We start from the raw sequence: 24172 nt of genomic DNA on the forward strand, positions 1-24172 counted from the left end.
GCGGGACAGATGCCAGCACCCTCTCCATCAGCCTCTCGAACGTCGCCGGGGCATTGCACAGGCCAAAAGGAATGACAGTAAACTGCCAGAGGCCCTGGCCGATAGAAAAGGCTGTCTTCGGGCGAGCATCGGGAGCAAGCGGTACCTGCCAGTAGCCGCAGCGGAGGTCCAGGGAGCTGAACCAGGTCGACCCGGTGATGTAGTCTAGGGCGTCATCTATCCTCGGCAGGGGGTAGGAATCTTTCCGGGTGACCTCGTTCAGCTTGCGGTAGTTGACGCAGAACCTCCACGAGCCGTCTTTTTTTTTTACCAGTACAGCTGGCGCCGACCACGGGCTCGCGGAGGGCTCAATCACCCCCGCTGCGGCCATCTCCCGGATCTTTTCCTCGGCGGCGGTCCGCTTGGCGTGAACCATGCGTCCCGGTGGGATGCGGATGGGCCGAGCGTCGCCGGTGTTGATCTCGTGTTGGACCAGGGCAGTGCGGGTGCAGTCCTCATCTATCGCCGCAAAGAGATCCTCGTTCTGGGCGAGTAGCGCCTGGAGCCGCTGCCGCTGGTCCTGATCGAGGCCCTCGCAGCTCTGCTGGTAGATCCTCAACGGCGCGCCTCGCTTCCATGCAACGCTCGGCTCCCGCCGCCGCCGCCTTGTCTGGCCCCCCGGCTGACTCGGGAGCAGGATCCAGCACGCTCGCTCCCCGGCTCACAGGCCTGGTCTGCCCCGGCGACTGCCGCTGCCGCCGCCGCCACTGCCTCTTTTTCTCCCAGCTCCGGCAAGCCCGCGTCCCTCGGCCTTCGCCGGGCCTGCCCTCCACCAGGTGAAGTCGCTCCCCCTGCCACACCAACTCCTGCCGGCTCAAGTCCAAACTGGCCCCCACTCGCTGCAGTACGTCCAGCCCCAGAATGCAGTCCTCCTGGATGGGTGCAAGGTAGCAGGGGTGGCACACCGTCGCTGCACCTAGACGGAAGGCAAGCACCCGTTTCCCCCGGACTGCGGCGAGCTGTCCCGTCACGGTCCTTAGCCGCAGGCCGGAGGCCTCCCATCCTGGGGGGTTGGTGCCCTCGGTGTCGGGGAGGACGCCCGGCCGGAGTAAGGTTACCGATGAACCGGCGTCGAGTAGGGCCAGGCAGGGTTGGTCCTCGATTCGGCAGTGGAGGTACAGGCCCCGGCTACAGCCGACTCGCCCCACGGTGACGTGAGGGGCGCCGGTCTTAATAGCGCTCTCCGGAGCGGGGGGTGAGGTGTTCGAGTGGCGGCCTTCCACACGCTGAGTCGCCCCGTTCCCGTTTCCCGACGCCGATCGAGGAGTGCGAGGTTCGGGTGCCCGGCAGAACCGGGCTCAGAGTTCCCTCTTCCTGCAGCGGTCGCAAAGCAGCGTGTGGGGCTGTTCCGCAGGGGTCGCTGCAAGGTCTGGCTCCTCTTCCCCCTCGCTGGACTCCTCCGTCGCCGCCTCGGTCAGCCAGCAGTGTCTGCTGGCGCTTCCAGCCACCCTGAACACGGCCTCAGCCAAGGCCTGCTCCAGCGATGCACTTGGTGCCGCAGCTCCTCGGGTGAGAGGGCCTTGAGAAAGGCCTGGAGAGCCATCTCCCCCTGCGCCTCCCGGGGAAAAGTTGGGTATCCTCGGCGGGCGAGGAACGCGACATCAGCGGCAACCGGGCCCAGTCGCTCTCCTGGTCGGCGCCGCCGCAGGGCCAGCCTCTACCGCATCAAGTCCGGCGCCTCCTCCACACCGAAACGCAGCTGGAGAGCCGCCGCCAGCGCCGTGTATTCGCCTCTGTCCTCCTCCGGGACGTCCAGGAGCACCTGGCAGGCCACTCCTTCCATCTCTGCCCGGCACCAGCCATTCGTCCAGGCCGCGAGCTGGAACTGCGCCTTGTAGGTTTCCCAAGGCGCTTCCCCGTCGTAGCGACCGGGTTGCACCCGCACTGATGGGTGTGGGAATCGCTGGTCAGCTCCAGCAGGGAGGGTATCTTCTCTTTGGGGCATCCACTGGGCGGGAGTAGCGGGCAGTCGCCCCAATTCTACCGGCAGGACCACTACTGGATAGCCCTGGTAAGGGCTGTGGCCACCTGTCACACCCAGGAGTTGCTCAGGCTCCCTATGTGAGCTGCCGATGGGTTCTGTCTCTTTTAGAGTCAGACAGCACTTGACAGAATCAGCTAATGTCTGCCAAGATTTGTCCATCCTGCCCGCTTCTGACACCAATGTAGCATTTAGAGGTTCTTCTCAGAACAAAGGACCAGTGGAGACGCGATTAACAAACCAAGCAATAGCTTTATTCTTTAACAACCACAAAACCAAACACAGGATATACATGCACATGAGGAGACTGACAGAACACGTACACATCTTTAGGGTGGTAATTACTTAACAACACGCTATACACTTATAAGACTACACAGGGCACTAGAACTACTAGGACATTATTTACACAGGTAGGGTCAGCCGCTGGAAAGCAGGGATAATAAGGAAATGGGTGGCACCCAAGCACATGTTAAAGAAAAAAAACTTGGCTTCTTAAAAGTGATTATGATAGCCACAGGACAGAAGAGACAGTGCACTGTGGTCCAATAATGACTGTGTTGAAACAGCCAGAGTGTGCTGCATGCCATGGAGATGGAAAAGGTAGCTCATCCCAGTCAATCGCAAGGTTGTGTAGGACTGCACATGACCTGATGATGATGGTGCTGCCTCTTGATGGACTGGTATACAAACCAAATGACAGCCAAGCAAAGCGTTAGTTGTTTTACAATTCCGAAAGATTGTTCAAAGTGGCTTCTTGCATTTTTATGACTCCTGTTATAGTGCTTCTCTTGTAATGTTGTAGGATTGTGCACAGGTGTCAGAAGATATAGTCATAAAGAATAACCACAGGCAAAACAACATGCCAGCTTGCTCTTCCCTACTTTGAAAGGAAGATATTGGAACTGATTAAAGAACTTAATTTGAAATTCTGAAAAGTAAGCACAAGGCACACCATGGATAAATAAATGTATTAATTTAAAAAAAGAAATACTGAGAAGGTCAGAGGAACAATAATTGTTGTATTTATTTGCTCAGGTAGTTTTATAAGTTTAACTTTCAGTAAAGTTCTGTTAAAAATAAAACTGGTCATTAGTTGGCGTCTTTTGTAACGATTTAGCAATAGTGACATGTCGGCTTGTTCGACTGGAGTGTTAAACAAAAATAATACAGTAGCGTCCTGTCTCAAGTGTACAGCTGCAGTTCTCGTTTGTTTCGTGACTAATTGCAATTGCATTAGTCTGTGTAAAAAAAGACTTCTGCAGCTCCAGTGGTGCAATCGAACTCATGCTGAGATTGAGTTCAAGCCTCACCTGGAGCAGTGTGGCCTATATCTTCAACTATTTAAACTAACTGACCAGTTTAGGTCCTGTTAAGTATTTGCTGGAGATCAGGTCTAAATTAACATCAAAGGAACAAGTAAAGGTTTGTTCCTTGTCAGACCTGAAGAAGGCTCCAAAGCTCAAACGTTGTTTGCTTCTCTTTTCTGCATGGAATAAAATTTTACTTGTTCCTATGCAGTCCACACATGCTGACACAGCTCCCTACTTAAATTACCATCAGCAATGGACCTCCAGCAGACCTATACACAAATATATGAGAGAGGTCTACTGAAATGAGAGGAGCATGATGGAGTACCGAAGACTTGAAAAAGCACTCACTTTTCTGTGTTTTTGTTGTTACCAAGATTTGTTTTTAATGTTCTTTTTCTCTTTGTTTTGAAGTTGTTCTGTTTTTTTTTTCTTTTTTGTAGTTGTTAGACTACTACAGGGATTTACCTAGTCTATTAAGACTTCTTTTATCAAAACATATTTTATTAATAAAAGTGTGATTTCTTAATAATCAACTTTAATGTTATCTTTATTAGTAGCTGTATTACAGGTAATGCATGCACAGCCTTTATTATGCTATAGTGAATTTTCAGGTATCCCATGGAGGGAAGAGAACTGAAATTAAGGAAATACTTATTTAAAGGGGTATAAGTCTTAAAAGTGTTCTGTCACATCTGGGTGTTAATTGAATAGATTTGTTGTATTATTTCATATGATTTGACTCTACACTTGTGTTTCTCAGGAGACAGCAGTAATATTGGGGATTTGCAGGTACAGATAATAAATTATACTATACAAGTGTAGAGGTTTGATGGGTTTACTGAGACAATTATTAATTGTAGCAGTAATCACGAGGTTGTTCATTGTGGCTTTTAGAAAATCAATCGTCAGAACAACTAACAACGCACACACACGGGTTCAATACACGAGATACATTTATTAACATAAATTGTGCACCAAACATATACTAGTCTGCCTGGATACGAGCGGCAGACCTTACTGTGAGGGTTATCAATATACAAGGTATATAATCTCGAAGAGATGCAAACACAAAGATACACAACAGAGAATATATGTCAATATATATCGTTCGGTTACCAAATCGCTAATCAGTGTTATTACCCACTGTTACTCTAAACTCGGAAGTAAATACATTACTCATGAATTAAATTGATAACAACTTTTTTTGAGGTACAACTGAATTCTCGAGACGGAATGTAGAACATGGGGTTTACTTATCCACTGTGTATGGATTTGGAATCTCCTGGCACGAACACCAAACCAGCTGACAAGCTCTGTTGCAGCCTCTGTTCCAGCAGTTGTCCAATGGGCGTTGTCCCGGCGTCCTCTGGCTACCAGTCTGAATCCAAGAAGACAGGAATTTTAATATCGCACTGCCGTCTTGTGTACAAAATATTTGTTCAGCTCTAACGTCTGTGTGCGTTGACAAGGCATCTCAAAAGGACGTATTAAATAAGAAAATGATCCTTTCTGTTACCATTCCTGTGGTTGGAGCGTTGTTTCACCCTTTTACGTTCTACAATATTTACAGACAAGGTTTTATCACTGGAGTTGTACAGAACAAGTGTGCATCAGTCCATGAAAATCATCAGTACTGCTGTTTTTCTATGCATAGTTTAATCAAGAGCAATTAAAAGATGCAAAAGATGGATTGTGGTCTGTGAGCACCTGCACATCTTCGAAAGGTCTCTATGTTGGGGGTGTAGCTTAGTGGTAGAGTGCTTGTCTTACATGTATGAGGTCCCAGGTTCAATCCCTAGCATCTTCAAGTGCTTTATGTACTGTGCTCACATCGCAGTCTTCTGTCGAGTGAGAACTCTTTGCTCGTGTTCATAGAGAGCCAGGTTTACACAATTAAACTCGAAGTGCTACAGTGTTCTCTGCAGTTTTAGATGTACCTCCAAAGCATTTAGTTCTGTTAACTACCAAAGAATGTGAACTAATTTAAAGTCACATTCAGGAAATCCAGAGAACGTCTTCACACTTGTCGTGGCTGTTGCAGAAAAACCTCACCCGGGATTTCCTGAGAGATCATTCACCGAGCGAGTCCTCCCTCTGGATTCCGCACTGAGCTGAAAGCTGCGTGAATTCCTCACTGCGTGTCCTGTACTGTGTAGCACAGTGACAAGAACGCCTTGAGTTTTTTTCCGTATGTGAAGGAAAATGCAAAAGAGCATGAAAAGTGTTGATGGTATAAAATATCCATGGTACAACTTGAGAAAGAACTGACGGACAAAACAATGACATTTGATGATTACAAGAGAAACACAACCATCCGAACATGGGCTTGGATCCTGAACGCTTGTGTTAAAAGACAAAGCAAAGGATATAACCTGTAAATGTCTTCATGTCTTACAGTTTATGAAATAACACAATTTCTTCCTTTCTTAATAATTTCTTACTATTGATAGATGCTTTTTTGAATTTTAACAGAATCACAATTACAGACATTTGGGGTTAAACTGTTATTCACATATTCTAACGAAGAGAAACGTTAGTGTCTTCCGGTATGTGAGCCCATTTCTCAAATAAGAAAAGAATAAGTTATATAAATTGAATTATTCTATTTTGTAGGCTTGCATAGTCTTATTCATATTTCAGTTAAACCTTTTCTTCTGTAGTAATTTCACTTGATATTATATTAGTCCTGATTTACAATTTTTGGACATGGTTCATCTTAAATAATTTGTAATTAGTTTCAGTTTTGGAAAATCGCGCCCAGAAGCTACTAAAACTGGTAATGTTTGCATAATGTGTAATGCAATAGTAGCATTTTGGGTGGGAAAACAAAAGGTATTTCTTGGTATGAATCCCAACACTTCATAAGCGGTGTTCGAGGATTTCTCGCTTCAGATAAAGCTGTCAATACATCACAGATTTTTACTCAATCAATATCAGCAGTGTTATCGCTACCGAACACTAAATATAGATCCTGGCAATACTTCGTGAGATCTTCGTAAGAAAAAAAGAAAAAAGTACAGAAGCAATAAACGCTTTTTTTGGATCAAGAAGAGGATAATAATGAGACTCAAAATATCCCTGTCTTTTCTTTTTTCGAGGACAAATGGATTATTGAGGTGTAAAGATGGGTTCAAAACCAAAATCATCTGCTATTGCTGCTGTTTCTTTGATAGTTTCTTCAAATCCTTCAATTGATCATTGATATAGAGGAATAATATTATACAAATTGTGTTTTTCTGTGAATTGCCAATTTTATTGTAATTACATCTTCGTTTACAGATGTCTTGCATGTATCACAAGGTATAATAGTCGCCGTGTGTCCTCAGCTAAAATGTTTTAAAAAGTACGACAAAAGTACAATATGCTTAACAACATTTATGGTTATATCTATATTAAAATGAAGGTAAATATACCAAGATATTAAAAAACAATTGTACAGTCCTAATCTCATAATGCTTGTGAAGTTTTCCAATAAATCCGAACTGTAATTTTGAAATATTATTGCTGAGAATGCGAAGAGAATACAAAGATCAAAATCAATGAGTGAAAATACAAAAGTAGTTCATTAAACTGAGTTTCTTCCCTGAAATGATTTGATTTGCTTGCAAAGTACTAAGCAGCTTTGAACGGATCACGGGAATCAAATATACAGATGGGTTCAGAGTGTGCTTTCCAACTTTTGTGTAACATTTTCCTTTGATAGGGCAGAGTTGTCTTCACAATCTGGGTTACATAAAAAGGAGTGACGTCAGTACAAAACAGCTTTCCTTCTTGGGGAACAACGGTTGTGTTCCATATTTCTAACTATTTTGGTTTCAAGATCTCAATTTAGTGTGAAACATAAAACCACCCTTTTGGTGAACAACCGAGCCACAAAGACTCATGTACATCTTAACACTCCTCGGTCTCAGTGAAAGTAATACACTCCGTAAAATTTCCAGAGATTCATTTATTTTTAAAGGAAAATCACCAACAGCGGCCAAGATCTACTGGAGTTTTTCATTCTATACTGCGATTTCTGAAGGGTACCCTGTGAAAATATGAGTTTTGACGAGAAGGGATGGACATATAAGGCTTGGGGAATTAAACTTTAAGGTGAAGACTGCGGGTTCAGCAGCAGCAGAACCTGATCAGTATCAGTTGACTCCGATATACTTTGAAAATTAACTTCGGGATTTAGAGTCAGACATGCTACCGTTGCACCATGGGGTACTTAATTAAAAAAAATAGAAAAACAGTCAGTGTTCCTGGATCTGTTATCAAGAACAACACCTGCACAAGAGCTGTGCAGGAAGAATAAAATATGGTCTGAGATGAAGAGACTCTCTTCGGAAGAGCGGCGCTCTTCACAGGAGAATTTTTTGTGAAGCTGATTTGTCTCCTTTGGGGAATTCAAAACAGCTGAGAGCTGTGACCTTGTGGCACAAAGGTAGCATGTCTGACTCCACATCAGAAGGCTGTGTGTTCAAATTATGTCGAGGTCTGCTTTTAGTTTTTCAGGTTCTGCTCGTCCTGAACACGGAATTCACACCATGTAGTTGAGTTCTATCTGTACACCACATAGATAATCTAAACAAAATAGAGCCCTACTGGACATACAGTTAGGATCTCCCACAGCGAATACCCTTGAACACAAGAGAGAAGGCACAGTTCACATCTGCGAAACATCACATCCGTCTTTAGAGACAGCTACATCAGAGAATGGAATCCCGGAAGTTTCAAATAATTTCTTTTAATACAGGTTCAAGCAAACCTGAAAGTTAGGGAGTTTCTGGACACTTTTGTTTTATTAAAAAGTGTCTGAAGCCTGAAAATGTAATTTGAAAAAAAAACGCTATTGGACATTAGCAGGTACTTTTTGTAACGATTTGCTATTTCATGCTGGAAAACAAAGGAAACAGACCCAATGTTTGCTTTCAGGTGCGGTTCATTACATAATAGACATCTATTACTGAGGAGCTTGAATAAAATTTACATGAGCCAGGTAGAAGTCGAACCTACAATCTTATGATCCAACATCAGATGCGTTATTTATTAAACTGCTGGTATTTCACATAACCTGAATTCCCCAATAGTGTGCTCAGCGTTGCTACTAGTAATATACCGCCCCGTCTAAAATTTCAAAGTGAGAAACGTGTGTTTTCTGATTTTTTATGAGTTTTAAAATATAATCTCTTTAAATCAGACAAAGGCTTTATGTTCCGCACTGAAATTCCAATTGATTGAGAATTCAAAGAAAGACTGTTTTCTTCCACAACACCGTATAATTATCACATCCACCAGACTCTCCAACTTCTCCAGACCTTGCTGGGTGAGCATTCGCTCCGATAAATTAGGTCACGTATCATGTTAAATCACTTCTTCTCAACACAACATTTCCTGGTACACGTTTTCTCTATGAAAAAAAGACATTTTTCCCTTGCATGATTTCTCGTTTTTTATCAAAGCGTACAGAAAGAAAAAAGAAGAAGAAATAGTGTTGCAAAAGAACTCTGTCGCCCTTGGGAAATGTCAAACGCATTGGACATGAAAAATGCCCAATAAAAGCCATTTCTCTTCGTTTCTTAGTGTCGGGGCTGCTACTGTATGTAAAAGAGGCAATTTGCTCTGAGAGCAGGTTCAACACTTTCTGAACGCAGATGTCTCAGAGCAGTGTGTCCAAGTAGCTGTAAAAGGTGACAGTCATCCTGTCACCGTAGCTTAGTTGGTTAAAGCGCTTCTCAATTAAACAAAAGAACCTATGCTCAAATCCCAGCTGTGTATTTCTTCCTATCTTGTAGTACAGAACGTACCATTTTGGGCAATCACAAAGGGCTTGACTTCGTTAAATGCATGTGTTCATTTCCTTTCTGGAAAACTTGTTTTTGATTAAATTCACACAGCTTGCGAAACATGAAATTCAGTTTTTGGTTATCAGTGCAGAAGAAATATTACCGGCTGGCAAAAAGAACGGTAAGATATTTTTTTTTTGATTCGAGAAAATACTCCACCAGTCAGTCTCTGTGGCACAATCGGTTAGCGTGTTCGGCTGTTATCCAAAAGGTTGGTGGTTCAAGTCCACCCAGGGTCGGGTTTCTTTTGCGATGTAAACATTGTTTTCGCATAGGTCGATTGGATTTCTCAGCTAAATCACAGCCATTTTAATATTTGTAGGAAATGCAATTGTTCAACACGTGTCAAAAATGTCCAATAATGCCCAACATCGCAACTCCCCAGAAAACCATATTCACCCAAGAAAAATGATCGTCGAATCGTCATTTATACTCCCGTCACATCCTCTGCTGAAATATTTTAAAAATACAATGCAGATTTGTTTGAGAACTTGACAAGCATTGTTTTGTTAGCACTGTGCAGTTGGATTTTGATATTTTGACATATTTACCTTAATTTTAAACTGTAAATACTGTACAATCTATTGTAATTGTGTTGTAATATTAAAATATGTTAGCTGAGGATGCAAAGGGGTGAAAGGGAAAGGTCAGAGGGTACAGTAACAACAAGGTTAGGATTGGTGGAGGTGGTAGGGGTGTTGATGGTTTTTCTCTGTAGAGGATGATTGAGTTTTTTATCGTTCTCTGAAGTGAGAAACTGGAAGAGTTGGGAGTTGAGAGATCTGATGAGGTTAGTTATAAAAGGAAGTTGATGTAGAGCTGTTAGCTGTAAGAATTCCTTAATGTCTTTGATGTTGTCATCAAAGATAAACTGCAGTAAGCAAAGATAAAAAGAAAATTATCTTTGCATACTGCCCTGTCTTTCTAACAACTGAAGAAGGCATGGAATAACCTTTTACTTGTTCCTTTGGAGCCTACGCATGCCGACGCAGCTACAGTATAGTTCTGCAAGTCCATCTAAAATAACTTTGTTAATATATGCAGGTGATAAATTAACGTGTCTGAGTATCTTTTCCAGCTTTACTGAATTACATCAACTTGCCCACCGAGGATAAGCGTACCTCCGTTGCCCGAGTAACGTGACGCCTGTGAATGACGTGTAAAGAGCGCATTCTATACCTAGTGGAGACGGACAACGTTTCCAGCGCTGGGTTTCAGGGGCTTTCCCAACCTCTCCTCGACCTTTAAACGCCTTACATAGTAAATTTACATTATCCTGTAATATGAATTTCCCTAACAGAAAAAAAAAAATGTAACAGAAGAAACTCTCGTAAGGTTAAATTCCCCCCACCACGATTACAACCTCCGATTAAACTGCTGCCTGACCGGTGTACGCGTCGCCAGTCCGCTCCAGCTCCGCAGGAGACGGGCTGTCAAACCCGAGACGGGAATCCGGGTCCGGGCTGCCCCACGGGTGAGTGAACCGCCGTCCTCTCCGGGCTTAGTCCGGACGGAAGCTCAGTAGTACCTAGTGCCCTGTTCACTAACTGCTGTAGGGTACGAGAGGTCGGCGGTGACTAAACACTCCGCCTGCAGGGAGAGGGACGGGACGGAGACGGTTATTCTCTTCTGGCAGTTTATTTTAACTGTCACATTTCCACCGTCTCTCTCTCTCTTTCATTTTCGTCCTGCTCTCTCCCGTTTCCTCGTCACATGGCCGCCGCATGGCCAGTCAGAGAACAAGGAAACGCGTGTATCATCATCGTAAACCTGTTCAGAGACGGAAGTAGAGAGCTCTCTTTAACTTAAAAATATTTTAAACTGCATAACCGAATAAAACAATGACAACGGCCCAGGGCATAAACGCGCACCAGTTTCTGACGCGTAGGCGGACTTCAGAGGCGCCTGACTCCTTTTGTCGTTGAACCGACTTCTGTCTTCATTACTTCGGAGTTTCACTCCTACTTCGTATCAGAAATAAATAACTTTCCACACGACTTTACAGGAAGCTGGAAACAACAGGTTCGAGAAGTGATATTTACATGTCTCTATATATAATACTTTCCGTACAAATAAAAGGTATAGATGTCTGGGGGAGGCTCAGTGGTTGTTATTCCTGCCCTGGGATCAGTTCAGAACCTGGGGTGCTGTCTGTGTGGAGTTCTGAACTGTGTTTGTGGGGGTTTCCTCCTGGTGCTCCAGTTTCCTCCCAGTCCAGAGACAGGCTGGGGGGTTAATTGACTTCTTGGTGTGTGTGTATATGTGTGTGTCCTGTGATGGACTGGTGCTCCGTCCAGGGTGTGTGTGTGTCCTGTGATGGACTGGTGCCCTGTCCAGGGTGTGTGTGTGTATGTGTGTGTCCTGTGATGGACTGGTGTCCTGTCCAGGGTGTGTGAGTGTGTGTGTCCTGTGATGGACTGGTGCCCCGTCCAGGGTGTGTGTGTGTCCTGTGATGGACTGGTGCCCTGTCCAGGGTGTGTGTATGTGTGTGTCCTGTGATGGACTGGTGTCCTGTCCAGGGTGTGTGAGTGTGTGTGTCCTGTGATGGACTGGTGCCCTGTCTAGGGTGTGTGTGTATGTCCTGTGATGGACTGGTGCCCCGTCCAGGGTGTGTGTGTGTCCTGTGATGGACTGGTGCCCTGTCCAGGGTGTGTGTATGTGTGTGTCCTGTGATGGACTGGTGTCCTGTCCAGGGTGTGTGAGTGTGTGTGTCCTGTGATGGACTGGTGCCCTGTCTAGGGTGTGTGTGTATGTCCTGTGATGGACTGGTGCCCCGTCCAGGGTGTGTGTGTGTCCTGTGATGGACTGGTGCCCTGTCCAGGGTGTGTGTATGTGTGTGTCCTGTGATGGACTGGTGTCCTGTCCAGGGTGTGTGAGTGTGTGTGTCCTGTGATGGACTGGTGTCCTGTCCAGGGTGTGTGTGTGTGTGTGTGTGTGTGTGTGTGTGTGTGTGTGTCCTGTGATGGACTGGTGTCCTGTCCAGGGTGTGTGAGTGTGTGTGTCCTGTGATGGACTGGTGTCCTGTCCAGGGTGTGTGTGTGTGTGTGTGTGTGTGTGTGTGTGTGTGTGTGTATGTGTGTGTCCTGTGATGGACTGGTGTCCTGTCCAGGGTGTGTGAGTGTGTGTGTCCTGTGATGGACTGGTGTCCTGTCCAGGGTGTGTGTGTGTCCTGTGATGGACTGGTGCCCTGTCCAGGGTGTGTGTATGTGTGTGTCCTGTGATGGACTGGTGCCCTGTCCAGGGTGTGTGTGTGTGTGTGTGTGTGTGTGTGTGTGTGAGTGTGTGAGTGTGTGTGTCCTGTGATGGACTGGTGTCCTGTCCAGGGTGTGTGTGTGTGTGTGTGTGTGTGTGTGTGTGTGTGTGTGTGTGTGTGTGTGTGTGTGTGTGTGTGTGTGTGTGTGTGTGTGTGTGTGTGTGTGTGTGTGTGTGTGTCCTGTGATGGACTGGTGTCCTGTCCAGGGTGTGTGAGTGTGTGTGTGTCCTGTGATGGACTGGTGCCCTGTCTAGGGTGTGTGTGTGCGTGTCCTGTGATGGACTGCTGTCCTGTCCAGGGTGAACCCTGCCTTGTGCCTGTTGCTTGCTGGGATAGACTCCAGCTCCCCCCTGTGACCCTGGACTGGATACAGCTGTTAGAAAATGGATGTCACTGTCCCCGGTCTCTTTGTGTGTGTCAGTGTCCCCGGTCTCTCTATGTGTGTCACTGTCCCCAGTCTCTGTGTGTGTGTGTCACTGTCCCTGGTCTCTCTGTCTGTGTCAGTGTCCTAGGTCTCTCTCTCCAGATGCGCTCCAGAGGTGGCAAGGCTGTAGACTGGAGGATGATGGGAGTGTGGCTCTGTTTGATCACTACAGCTTCAATGGACAAGACTTCCTGTCCTTTGAGGTGGACAACATGACCTGGAGAGCAAGTTCCCTGGAGGCAGAGGGCACTCAAAGGGACTGGAACCAGAACAAGATTAAAAACCAGTATACCAGATTCTTCCTGGAGACTGACTGTATGGAAACACTGAAGAGATTCCTGCAGTACAGAAAGAAACACAAAAACCACACAAAGGTGAGACAGAGAGATATCAGATACAATATGAGACAAATGCACCTAGAAGCTCTACACAAGAAGTTCCCCCATGTGCAGAGGAGTGGGTGGCACAGTGCAGTTTCTGGGGTGCTGTCTGTGTGGAGTTTGCATGTTCACCTCATGTTTGTGTGGGCTTCCTCCCACTTGCTGGTGGGTAAATTGGCTTATGGGAAATTGGCTTGTGTGTGAGTGTGTGTCTGTGTCTGTGTGAATGTGAAGCTTGTGTGATCCTGTGTGAATAGGACGTGTCTGCAGTGCTCCAGTTCTACTGTGATCTCCTTTCTTAGCCTGAGGAACAGACAAAGAGAAAATGTGTTTGATTTGTATAATTGTCTAATACTGACATGTTTTGGTTGTAAAGGTTTGCAGAAAGGAGCCACACAATATTTTGTCTGTGCAGCGATGTCGCCTCACCTTGCACAGTGTCCACACTAATTCTCAGTGTGTTAACATTGCTTCCGGTCTCCCTCTCAGTCTCTCCTCAGGTGTTTGTCTCTTCCGAGCATCTGGGAGACACACAGAGCTGTTCCCTGTCCTGTCTGGTCACTGGGGCTTCAGTCCTAGAGTCATAGAGGTCAGTTTGTCCAGGCCTGGAGAGACCGAGGGAGAGGACGTGTGGTCCAGTGGGCTCAGACCCAATGGAGACAGCTGAGGAAGAGTGTAGAGATCTGAGAGAGTAAGATCGAGGAATACAGCTGTACTGTCACTCATCACAGCTCCAACCACAGCGTCATGCTGAGCTGGGGTAAGTGTCTGGAGCAGATCAGTGTGTGTTATACTATATCACACACGGGGGTGAGAGTGGAGCAGATCAGTGTGTATTATACTGTATCACACACTGGGGTGAGTCTGGAGCAGATCAGTGTGTATTATACTGTATCACACACTAGGGTGATAACAGAGTCACATTATTTTTGTTATGCAGCAGGTAACGTCTGAAACTTTTCTTGTCTCTATAACAGATTATGCCGCATGTCTGAACTCTAACCACCTGGATTCCAGACTGCATGTCAGGGTGATTCTGGCACTTCTGTGTGTGATGGCAGCAGGGGCTGTAGTCATCTTGCACCAGAAGAAGCTGTGCTGTGTGCCATTTTTACCACTGTCTTCACAAAGTCTTTTCACAGACCCCAGCTTGCTCTCCATGAGACACACAGACAGGGAGAGAAGCTGGGGGTCAGAGTGCAGGGTCAGCCATTGTACAGCACCCCTGGAGCAGTTGGGGTTAAGGGCCTTGCTCAGGGGCCCAAAGGAGTAGGATTCCTCTGCCGGCCGCAGATTTTTAAAAAAGATTTTAAGATTTTTAAAGTACGCAGGCTGGATAGCCAGTAGCCATATCACCTTGCAACTCGCAACTGGTCAGTACTTGGATGGGAGACCTCCTGGGAAAGCTGAGGTACTGCTGGGAGAGGTGTTAGTGTGGCCAGCAGGGGGCGCTCACCCTGCAGTCTGTGTGGGTCCTAATGCCCCAGTATACGGCAGTGGCAATTTCCCTAAGGAAACAAATACTCCACATTAGTCTGAATGCCACATTCTTCATTGGTCCCATAACATCACAGAAATATAAAAACAAAACTACTCACTCTTTAATCTCGTCTAATCCAAGACACACCAAATATCACAGTCTTATTTTAACACGCGTGCTGTGATTCCTCTATGTAGCAGAAATAACATCCGAGGAGCCAAGAGATCATTTCAGCATTTCGCTTCTGAACGGAAAACACAAACGACCAACTTGGAATGACTTGCTTTTGACGCTTTTCAAAGCGTTCTTTGTGCACGACAACTGCGCCACCAAGCAAACTACATAAATATGAGAAAACACGCAAGAGAGTTGTCACTCAGAGTGTCGAAGGGTCGATGTATACTGGGGCTCAGTTGAAATACAACGTCAGGACTTTTCCGAATTATGTCACACAAAGAGAGCACAGCCTTTTCCGCCCTGCCACATGTAACTTGGTAACTCGCCGTGATCGTATAGTGGTCAGTACTTTGTGTTGTGGCCGCAACAATCCGGGTCACGGCAGAATAGGGGCGTCTGCTTTTACTACTTGCACGAATTAAGGCAAAAAAAAGCCAATCGATGTGAACGAACGGCGCTTTACAGAGGAGTACTGCCTGACTGGATCGTTGATGAACGACAGAGGCCACTCCGACCTCTTCTCGGTTTTCTTCAATGACTTACTAAGGATCTTCTTCACATTCGCCCATGCAGGGGAAGCCAGTTACATCAAAGCAAACGCAGGAAAGTGCAATTCAAGCAGAGACCAGGAGGGACTTGTTTACACCGAGAGTGGTCGGAGAATGGAACAATGCGCCCAGCCCTGTTGCTTGAGCCGATTCTTGATGAGCTCTTGGGCTCACTAAGAGGCCCCCGCTGGATGCTAATCTTTCTGTTGTTCTTGCAGGTCCTGCGCTGCTTTTGAGCCGACAGAGCTCGTCCTGGTCTGTCGGCACAGCCCAATTGCAAATGATCGGCTCCGCGTACAGAAGGAACGTGCGTTTGGTACAAGAGTGCACGAAGGCACCGGAAATACATTGGGAACAAATGACCGGTCGCTCAAGACCTCTGTGAAGTACAGGAGCATGCAAAACGAGGCTGTTTCCGCCCGGTCTCGAACCAGGGACCTTTCGCGTGTTAGGCGAACGTGATAGCCGCTACACTACGGAAACCTGCAGGGACCGCTGCTGGTGTCTCGCTTGCGTTTCGGGCTGAGAAAGGGACGCGTCACTTTAGGCAGGGGGAGCTGGAGAGAGGAACAAAGGGCGCGATGAAACAAAATGCCGAAACCCGGGATCGAACCAGGGACCTTTAGAGCTTCAGTCTAACACTCTCCCAGCTGAGCTATTTCGGCGGTGCAGAGAGCACACAGCCACCTGCTCCAGCCTTCCTCGGTTGCGGCATGAGCGCACCAAGAGTAGCGGGAGAGTGTTGCAGGAACGTCACTCAGAAGGAAAGCCACCCAGGTGCGCCCTCTGAGCTCTGTCCAGTGCATCTTCCTCGCATGGACTCCTGCCTGCGACGGGCAGGAAACAATTAGCAAGAACAGAACGACACCCCATGGGTGTCTCATGACCACACCTTAGGTTGTGACACGTGCAGGTGTGAGGGGTTGCCGGGCTACTTTGGAGCAGAGCTTGGGCGGAGGGGGGGCGGGAAAGCAGACAAAGAGGTGACACCTCAAGGTCTGCACGATCACAGCTCTCCGCCGCCCCAGGCTTCCGCTCGATAAGCTACTGGACACACCCGCCCCTCCTCACACAGACCGTGGAAAAGCCCCCGAGTGGGAGGGCTCTCTCTTCCTCCCAGGAGCTCTTGGACACGACGCACAGACAGGGCGCGGGGAGCTGCCGCCTGCAAACACGGCTCCAGGCAGGACTCCACTCTGCAGGAACCGCAGAGCAGAGGAGATGGGGGCAGCTTAGCTCCTGTGCAGAGACCTGAGCTGTTGTTGCTGTGGATGCTGTCTTTTCTGCACTCGGGGTAGGAGTGAATGTTGAATTGCCCTTAGAAATGAAGCAGAACACTTCAACGGCACGGGTGTGTGTGTGTGCGTGCGCCCTGGTGATTCTGGGAGACAGATCGAACCTCGGCTAAAAGAGAGGGGGCTTAGCCCTCTTCCATTTGCTAGTTCAAAGTTGTACAACCCATTTGTATCTGCTAGGCGGCGCAGTCGTCGTCCACAAAGAAGGCTTTGAAAAGCGTCAAAGGCAAGTCATTCCGAGTTGGTCGTTTGTGTTTTCCGTTCAGACGCGAAATGCTGAAATGATCTCTCGGCTCCTCGGTTGTCATTTCTGCTCCGTAAAGGAATCAGAGGACGCGTCGGCTTCCAGCACGCTGGGTCGGAACACGATGCCGTGGGTCGGAGTGTACGATGTCTTCCTCGTTAGTATAGTGGCAAGTATCCCCACCTGTCACGTGGGAGACTGGGGTTCGATTCCCTGACGAGGAGTAGCTTTTCTTTCACCTCCTTAGAGAAAGGACTGCCTTTTACTTCTCTGTTTTCTTTCACAGCGTCGTGCACCTTTTCATTGCTCTCGCTTTCAGAGCCTACGCACGGCACACGACTCGACATCAGGAAGCACATTGAATTGAAAGCAGGGAGCGCTGAGACATGCACTGTGCAGATCCCGCCACACTAAGAGGTGAGTGTGTCTGTTCGATGCACAAAGAACGCTTTGATAAGCGTCAAAGGCAAGTCATTCCGAGTTGGTCGTTTGTGTTTTCCGTTCAGACGCGAAATGCTGAAATGATCTCTCGGCTCCTCGGTTGTCATTTCTGCTCCGTAAACACAGCACACGTCGCCTTCCAGCACGGTGGGTCGGGACAAGATACCGGGGGTCGGAGAGAGCGATGTCTTCCTCATTAGTATAGGTCGCGTGGCGACAAAAGAAGTCTGCTTCCGCCCAGTTTCGAACCGGGGACCTTTCGCGTGTGAAGTGAACGTGATAACCGCTGCACTACGGAAACGGTGAGAAAAGGGACCCCCCGGCAGTAAGTATTCAACCTTATTGCATTACTGCTCCCAACCAGTTGATATCAATTTAATTCCTAAGGGTTATGTACTTGTTTTGAGTATCTCATGTAGAAGTTGTAAACAAGTTCAATTACGAAATGGTCTAAATGAATGATATACTAAACTTATGTCCTCTTGATATGTGTAACTCTTTGTAACTGAATGAATTTATATCTTTTGTATTCTGATAACCCATACGATAAGATCTGTTAGGTTTGCATGCATATTCTATATATTAACAAATGTATCCTCGTGTATTAGTACCTGTGTGTGCGTTGTTTGAGTTATGTCGCATGGTTGGATTCTAAGACCATTAAAATAATCAATTTTGTGATGTACTGCCACAAAAATAATTGTCCCAGTAAATGCCCAAACCCCTACAGAACTGGTGCCTCGTGAGACAACACTACAACAGTGTGTGATATCCTGTCCCAGCCTGTGGAGCAGACAGCGAGCCTGTCTCTTAATAATACTAATAATACAGTGTGTGATTCCCTGCCCCAGCAAGAGGAACAGACAGTGAGCCTGTCTCTCAATAATAATACAGTGTGTGATCTACTGTCCCAGCCTGAGGAACACACAGTGAGCCTGTATCTAAATAATAATAATACAGTGCGTGATCTCCTGTACTAGCCTGAGGAACAGACAGCGAGCCTGTCTCTCAATAATGATAACCTAGTGTGGAATGTCCTGTCCCAGTCTGAAGAACAAACAGTGAGCATGTCCCTCAGTAATAATAGAACAGTGTGTGATCTCCAGTCCCAGCAGGAGGAACAGACAGTGAGTCTGTATCTCAATAATAATAATACAGTGTGTGATCTCCTGTCCAAGCCTGGGGAACACTGAGGCTGTCTCTCAATAATAATAATACAGTGTGTGATTTCCTGTCCCAGCCTGGGGAACAGTGAACCAGATACTCAATAATAATAATACAGTGTGTGATCTCCTGTCTCAGCCTGGGGAACACTGAGCCTGTCTCTCAATACTAATTATACAGTGTGTCATTTCCTGCCCCAGTCAGAGGAACAGACAGTGAGCCCGTCTCTCAGTAATAATAATACAGTGTGTGATCTCCTTTCCCAACCTGAGGAACAGACAGGAGTGAGCCAGTCTCTCAATAATAATAAAGCAGATTATGATCTGCTGTCCCAGCCTAAGGAACAGTCAGGAAAGAGCAGATCTCTCTATAATAATAATACAGTTTGTGATCTCCTGTCCCAGCCTGAGGAACAGACAGTGAGCCTGTCTCTCAATAATCATTGCGCCTCCTGTCCCAGCCTGGGGAACAGTGAGCTTGTCTCTCAATAATAATAATAATACAGTTTGAACTCCTGTCCCAGCCTGAGGAACAGTGAGCCTGTCTCTCAATAATAAAAATACAATGTGTGATCTCCTGTCCCAGCCTGGGGAACACTGAGGCTTTCTCTCAATACTAATAATACAGTGTGTGATATCCTACCCTAGCCTGAGGAACAGACAGTGAGCCTGTCTCTCAATAATAATAATAGAGTGTGTGATTTCCTGTCCCAGCCTGAGGAACAGACTGTGAGCCTCTCTCAATAATAATAATCCAGTGTGTTATCTCCTGTTCAAGCCCAAGCGAAGACACAGTGAGCCTATCTGTCAATAATAATAATACAGTGTGTGATCTCCTGTCCCAGCCTGAGAAACAGACAATGAGCCTGTCTCTCAATAATAATAATACAGCGTGTGATCTCCTGTCCCAGCCTGAGGAACAGACAGTGAGCCTGCCTCTTAATAACAAGCCAATGTGTGATCTCCTGTCCCAGCCTGAGGAACAGACAGTGAGCCTGTCTCTCAATAATAATACAGTGTGTGATCCTCTGTCCCAGCCTGAGGAACAGACAGTGAGCCTGTCTCTCAATAATAATAATACAATGTGTGATCTCCTGTCCCATTCTGAGGAACAGACAGTCAGCCTATCTGTCAATAATAATAATACAATATGTGATGTCCTGTCTCAGCCTGTGGAACAGAGAGTAAGCCTGTCTCTCAATAATAATAATACAGTGTGTGATCTCCTGTCCCAGCCTAGGGAACAGTGAGCCAGACTCTCAGTAATAATAATACAGTGTGATCTACTGTCCCAGCATGAGGAACAGTGAGCCTGTCTCTCAATAATAATAATTCAGTATGTGACCAACTGTCCCAGACTGAGGAAAAGACAGTGAGTCTGTCTTTCAATAATAATAATAATACAGTGTGAATTCCTGTCTCAGCTTGTGGAACATACAGTGAGCCTGTCTCTCTATAATAATAATATAATGTATGACCTCCTGTCCCAGCCTGGGGAATATACAGTGAGCCTGTCTCACTATAATAATAATACAGTGTCTGATCTCCTGTCCCAGCCTGAGGAACAATAAGCCTGTCAATCAATAATAATACAGTATGTGATGTCCTGTCTCCGCCTGAGGAACAGAGAGTAAGCCTGTCTCTCAATAATAATAATTCAGTGTGGGATCTCCTGTCCCAGTCTGATGAACAGACAGTGAGCCTCTCTCTCAATAATTATAATACAGTGTGTGATCTCCTGTCCCAGCCTGAGGAACAAACAGTGAGCCTGTCTCAAAATAATAATAATACAGTTTGGGATCTCCTGTCCCAGCCTTGGGAACAGTGTACCAGACTCTCAATAATATTAATAATAATAATACAATGTGATCTACTGTCCCAGATTGAGGAACAGACATTGAGCCTGTCTCAATAATAATACAGTGTGTGACCATCTGTCCCAGACCGAGGAAAAGACAGTGAGTCTGTCTCTAAATAATTATAATAATACAGTGTGGGATCTCCTGTCCCAGCCTGGGGAACAGACAGTGAGTTTTTCTCTCAATAATAATACAGTGTTATCTCCTGTCCCAGCCTGGGGAACAGACAGTGAGCCTGTCTCTCAATAATAATAATACAGTGTGTGATCTCCTGTCCCAGACTGAGGAACAGACAGTGAGACTGTCTCTCAATAATTATAATAATACTGTGTGAGCTCCTGACCCAGCCTGGGGAACATACAGTGAGCCTGTCTCTCTATAATAATAATTCAGTGTGGGATCTCCTGTCCAACTCTGAGGAACAGACAATGAGCCTGTCTCTAAATAATAATAATACAGTGTGTGATCCTCTGTCCCAGCCTGAGGAACAGACAGTGAGCTTGTCTCTCAATAATAATAATACAGTGTGTGATCTCCTGTCCCAGCCTGAGGAACAGTGAGCCTGTCAATCAATAATAATACAGTATGTGATGTCCTGTCTCAGCTTGAGGAACAGAGAGTAAGCCTGTCTCTCAATAATAATAATACAGTGTGGGATCTCCTGTCCCAGCCTGAGGTACAGACAGTGAGCCTGTCTCTCAATAATAATATAGTGTGTGACCACCTTCTGTGGTCTGTTTCAAATCCGCCCGCGATGAGACACCGAGGAGAAATGAAGAGCCCCAGTCGCGCTAGAAAATCACCCGGGAAAGAGACTTTCAATGTAGGAAAAAAAAGTCGCTAGTAACAGACATAATATGTTTGTTTTGTTTTTTTAATCGCTGCAATGTGTGACTAAGCTCATACGACTAAGAGTTGCCCCCTTTGTCTAGATCTGGTAACCTGCTCGTCGCTGGTGGGCCAGATCGTGTCCCCCGTCACTACACTGGGGCATTAAGACCCACACAGACCGCAGGGTGAGTGCCCCCTGCTGGCCCCACTGAGAGGTCGAATCCCACCTCCTCCGCTCTCTGCGAAAAGCAGTATCTTCAGGCCCTGACATCCCACCCCTGCCACTCTCTGCGTAAATAAGTATCGTCAGGCCCTGACATCCCACCCCTGCCACTCCCTGCGTAAAGAAGTGTCGTATGGCCCTGACATCACACCCCCACCACTCTCTGCGGAAAGCACTGTCGTATAGCCCTGACACCCAACCCTCCACTCTCTGCATTAAGCACTGTCGTATAGCCCTGACACCCACCCCTCCACTCTTTGAATAAAGCAGTGTCGTCAGGCCCTGACATCCCACCCCTGCCACTGTCTACGTAAAGTAGTATCGTCAGGGCCTGACATCCCACTCCCGCCACTCTCTGTGTAAAGTAGTGTCATATGGCCCTGACTCCAATCCCTCCACTCTCTGCATAAAGCAGTGTCTTATGGCCCTGAAACCCTCCCCTCCACTCTCTACATAAAGCAGTGTTGTCAAGCCCCGACATCCCTCCCCCGCCACTCTCTGTGTAAAGCACTGTCGTATGGCCCTGACATCACACCCCCACCACTAACTGTGTAAAGTAGCATCGTCAGGCCCTGACATCCCACCCCTGCCACTCCCTGCGTAAAGAAGTGTCGTATGGCCCTGACATCACACCCCCACCACTCTCTGCCGAAAGCACTGTCGTATAGCCCTGACATCCCACCCCTCCACTCTCTGCATAAAGCAGTGTCGTCAAGCCCTGACATCCCACCCCCACCACTCTCTGTGTAAAGCAGTGTCATATGGCCCTGACATCCTAGCCCCACAACTCTCTGTGTAAAGCACTGTCGTATGGCCCTGACATCACACCCCCACCACTCTCTGCGGAAAGCACTGTCGTATAGCCTTGACACCCACCTCTCCACTCTCTGTGTAAAGCAGTGTCATCTAGCCCTGACATCCCACCCCCTCCACTCTCTGAATAAAGAAGTGTCGTATGGCCCTGACACCCACCCCTCCATTCTCTGCATAAAGCAGTGTCGTCAGGCCCTGACATCCCACCCCTCCACTCTCTGCGTAATGCGGTATCGTCAGGCCTTGACATCCAACCCCCGCCACTCTCTGCGTAAAGCAGACATGTTACAGACATTTACAACAAAGACATATTATAAAATATTGACATATACTGTAGGCGGCTGGAGCATTATTGGGAGACAGACTCACTGTTCCTCAGGCTGTGACAGGAGATCACATACTGGGCTCCCAGATCAACTGAGTTCCCTCCTCCCTCTCCCAGTAGGATTGGGACCCGTTGTGATTCTGGCAGGTGTGGGAACTCTGGGATTAGATTTCTGAATTTCGGGAAGAATGTTTCTCTAATCCCAGAGTATCTGTCACAGTGCAGTAGGAAGTGCACCTCTGTCTCTATTTCTCCCCGCTGGCAGTGGGAGCACAGCCTGTCCTCTCTGGGCAGCCAGGTCTGCCTGTGTCGCCCAGTTTCTATGGCCAGGTTGTGGTCACTGAGCCTGTAATTCGTCAGGGTCTGTTTCTGTTTGTTATTTTTTATTTTGGTCAAATATTCAGCTAGTGTGTATTGTCTATTTAAGGTTCTGTAGCATTCCAGTTTATGTTGTGTTTGTGTGTGTGTGTCCCAGTGTGTGAGATATTGCTGTTTGATCTGTGCTGTGATGTGGTTGAGTCTGGGTTGTGGTGCTCTAGCAGTGCTGTCCTGAGGCTGGTTAGTGTCAGGGTCACTCACTGCGAGTGTGATTTCAGCAGAGTCTCTGTACTCTTGGGACACTTGACTCACCTGTCTCTCTCTTTCTCTCCCTGTGCTGTCCCTCTCCTGCCCCCTCTCTCCCTCCTCAGACTCCAGCTGGAGGAGGTCCAATCACCACCTCCTGTGAGACAGAAGAAAAATAAGGTGGGTAATGCTCTGATCCTCTCTTTACTCCTGTCCAGTGTCCAGTCAGTGTCCAGTCAGTGTGTCTGTATGAACCCCTCTCTCTCTCAGTGCAGTGTTCATGTACTGGAGTGTCCAGTCAGTGTGTCTGTATCAACCCCTCTCTCTCTCTCAGTGCAGTGTTCATGTCCTGGAGTGTCCAGTCCGACTCTTAACGTGACTCTCCTGTCTCTGCTGCAGAATCGCTGGTGCGTCTTTTTAAACTCCCTGAGCTGTGTGTCGGTGGAGACAGATGATCAGGACGAGCCGATGGAGGCGGCGGAGACCGTGGGTCAGGAGAGGAAGAGCGAGGGAGAGGAGGAGCAGGCTGCCGGGAAGGACAAGGAGAGGAAGAGGAGGTGCAGGTGAGCAGACAGGGGGGCGCCGCCCGGTCGTGTCTGTGATTCAAGGAGGAGTCTCCTCTTGCTGTTTGATGTCATGGTGACGTCTGTGTCTGTGTCCCTCACACCTGCAATAACAATATTCTTTCCAGGTTCCTTTCCTGGTTCTGTGCCAGCTAAGATCTGGACTGGACTAGACTGGAATGGACTGGAGCTGAGGGACGCCAGACTGGACTGCACTGAAGCTGAGGGACGCCAGACTGGACTGGACTGGAGCCTAGGGACACCAGACTGGACTGGACCGGAGCTGAGAGACACCAGACTGGACTGCACCGGAGCTGAGAGACACCAGACTGTGCTGGACTGGAGCTGAGGGACCCCAGACTGTGCTGGACTGAAGCTGAGGGACCCCAGTCTGGACTGAAGCTGAGGGACCCCAGTCTGTGCTG

At 47.2% G+C, this 24172-nt stretch overlaps 1 long non-coding RNA gene and 2 other non-coding genes across 3 annotated transcripts; 1 reads left to right on the forward strand and 2 right to left on the reverse strand.

The window, feature by feature from the left end:
- Nucleotides 1–10547: 10547 nt before the first annotated feature.
- On the forward strand, nucleotides 10548–14817 carry LOC148670716 (uncharacterized). The gene is made up of 4 exons (XR_015936980.1): nucleotides 10548–10638; nucleotides 12944–13215; nucleotides 13711–13981; nucleotides 14199–14817. It is a non-coding gene; the product is annotated as an uncharacterized LOC148670716 (long non-coding RNA).
- A 1019-nt stretch (nucleotides 14818–15836) lies between these two features.
- trnav-aac (transfer RNA valine (anticodon AAC)) lies at nucleotides 15837–15909 on the reverse strand. Its single transcript has one exon. It is a non-coding gene; the product is annotated as a tRNA-Val (tRNA).
- A 109-nt stretch (nucleotides 15910–16018) lies between these two features.
- Nucleotides 16019–16091, reverse strand: trnaf-gaa (transfer RNA phenylalanine (anticodon GAA)). Its single transcript has one exon. It is a non-coding gene; the product is annotated as a tRNA-Phe (tRNA).
- Between the last annotated feature and the right edge of the window lie 8081 nt (nucleotides 16092–24172).

Source organism: Lepisosteus platostomus, chromosome 5 (assembly GCF_059453375.1).
Source record: "Lepisosteus platostomus isolate fLepPlt1 chromosome 5, fLepPlt1.hap1, whole genome shotgun sequence".
Taxonomy (NCBI): Eukaryota; Metazoa; Chordata; class Actinopteri; order Semionotiformes; family Lepisosteidae; genus Lepisosteus; species Lepisosteus platostomus.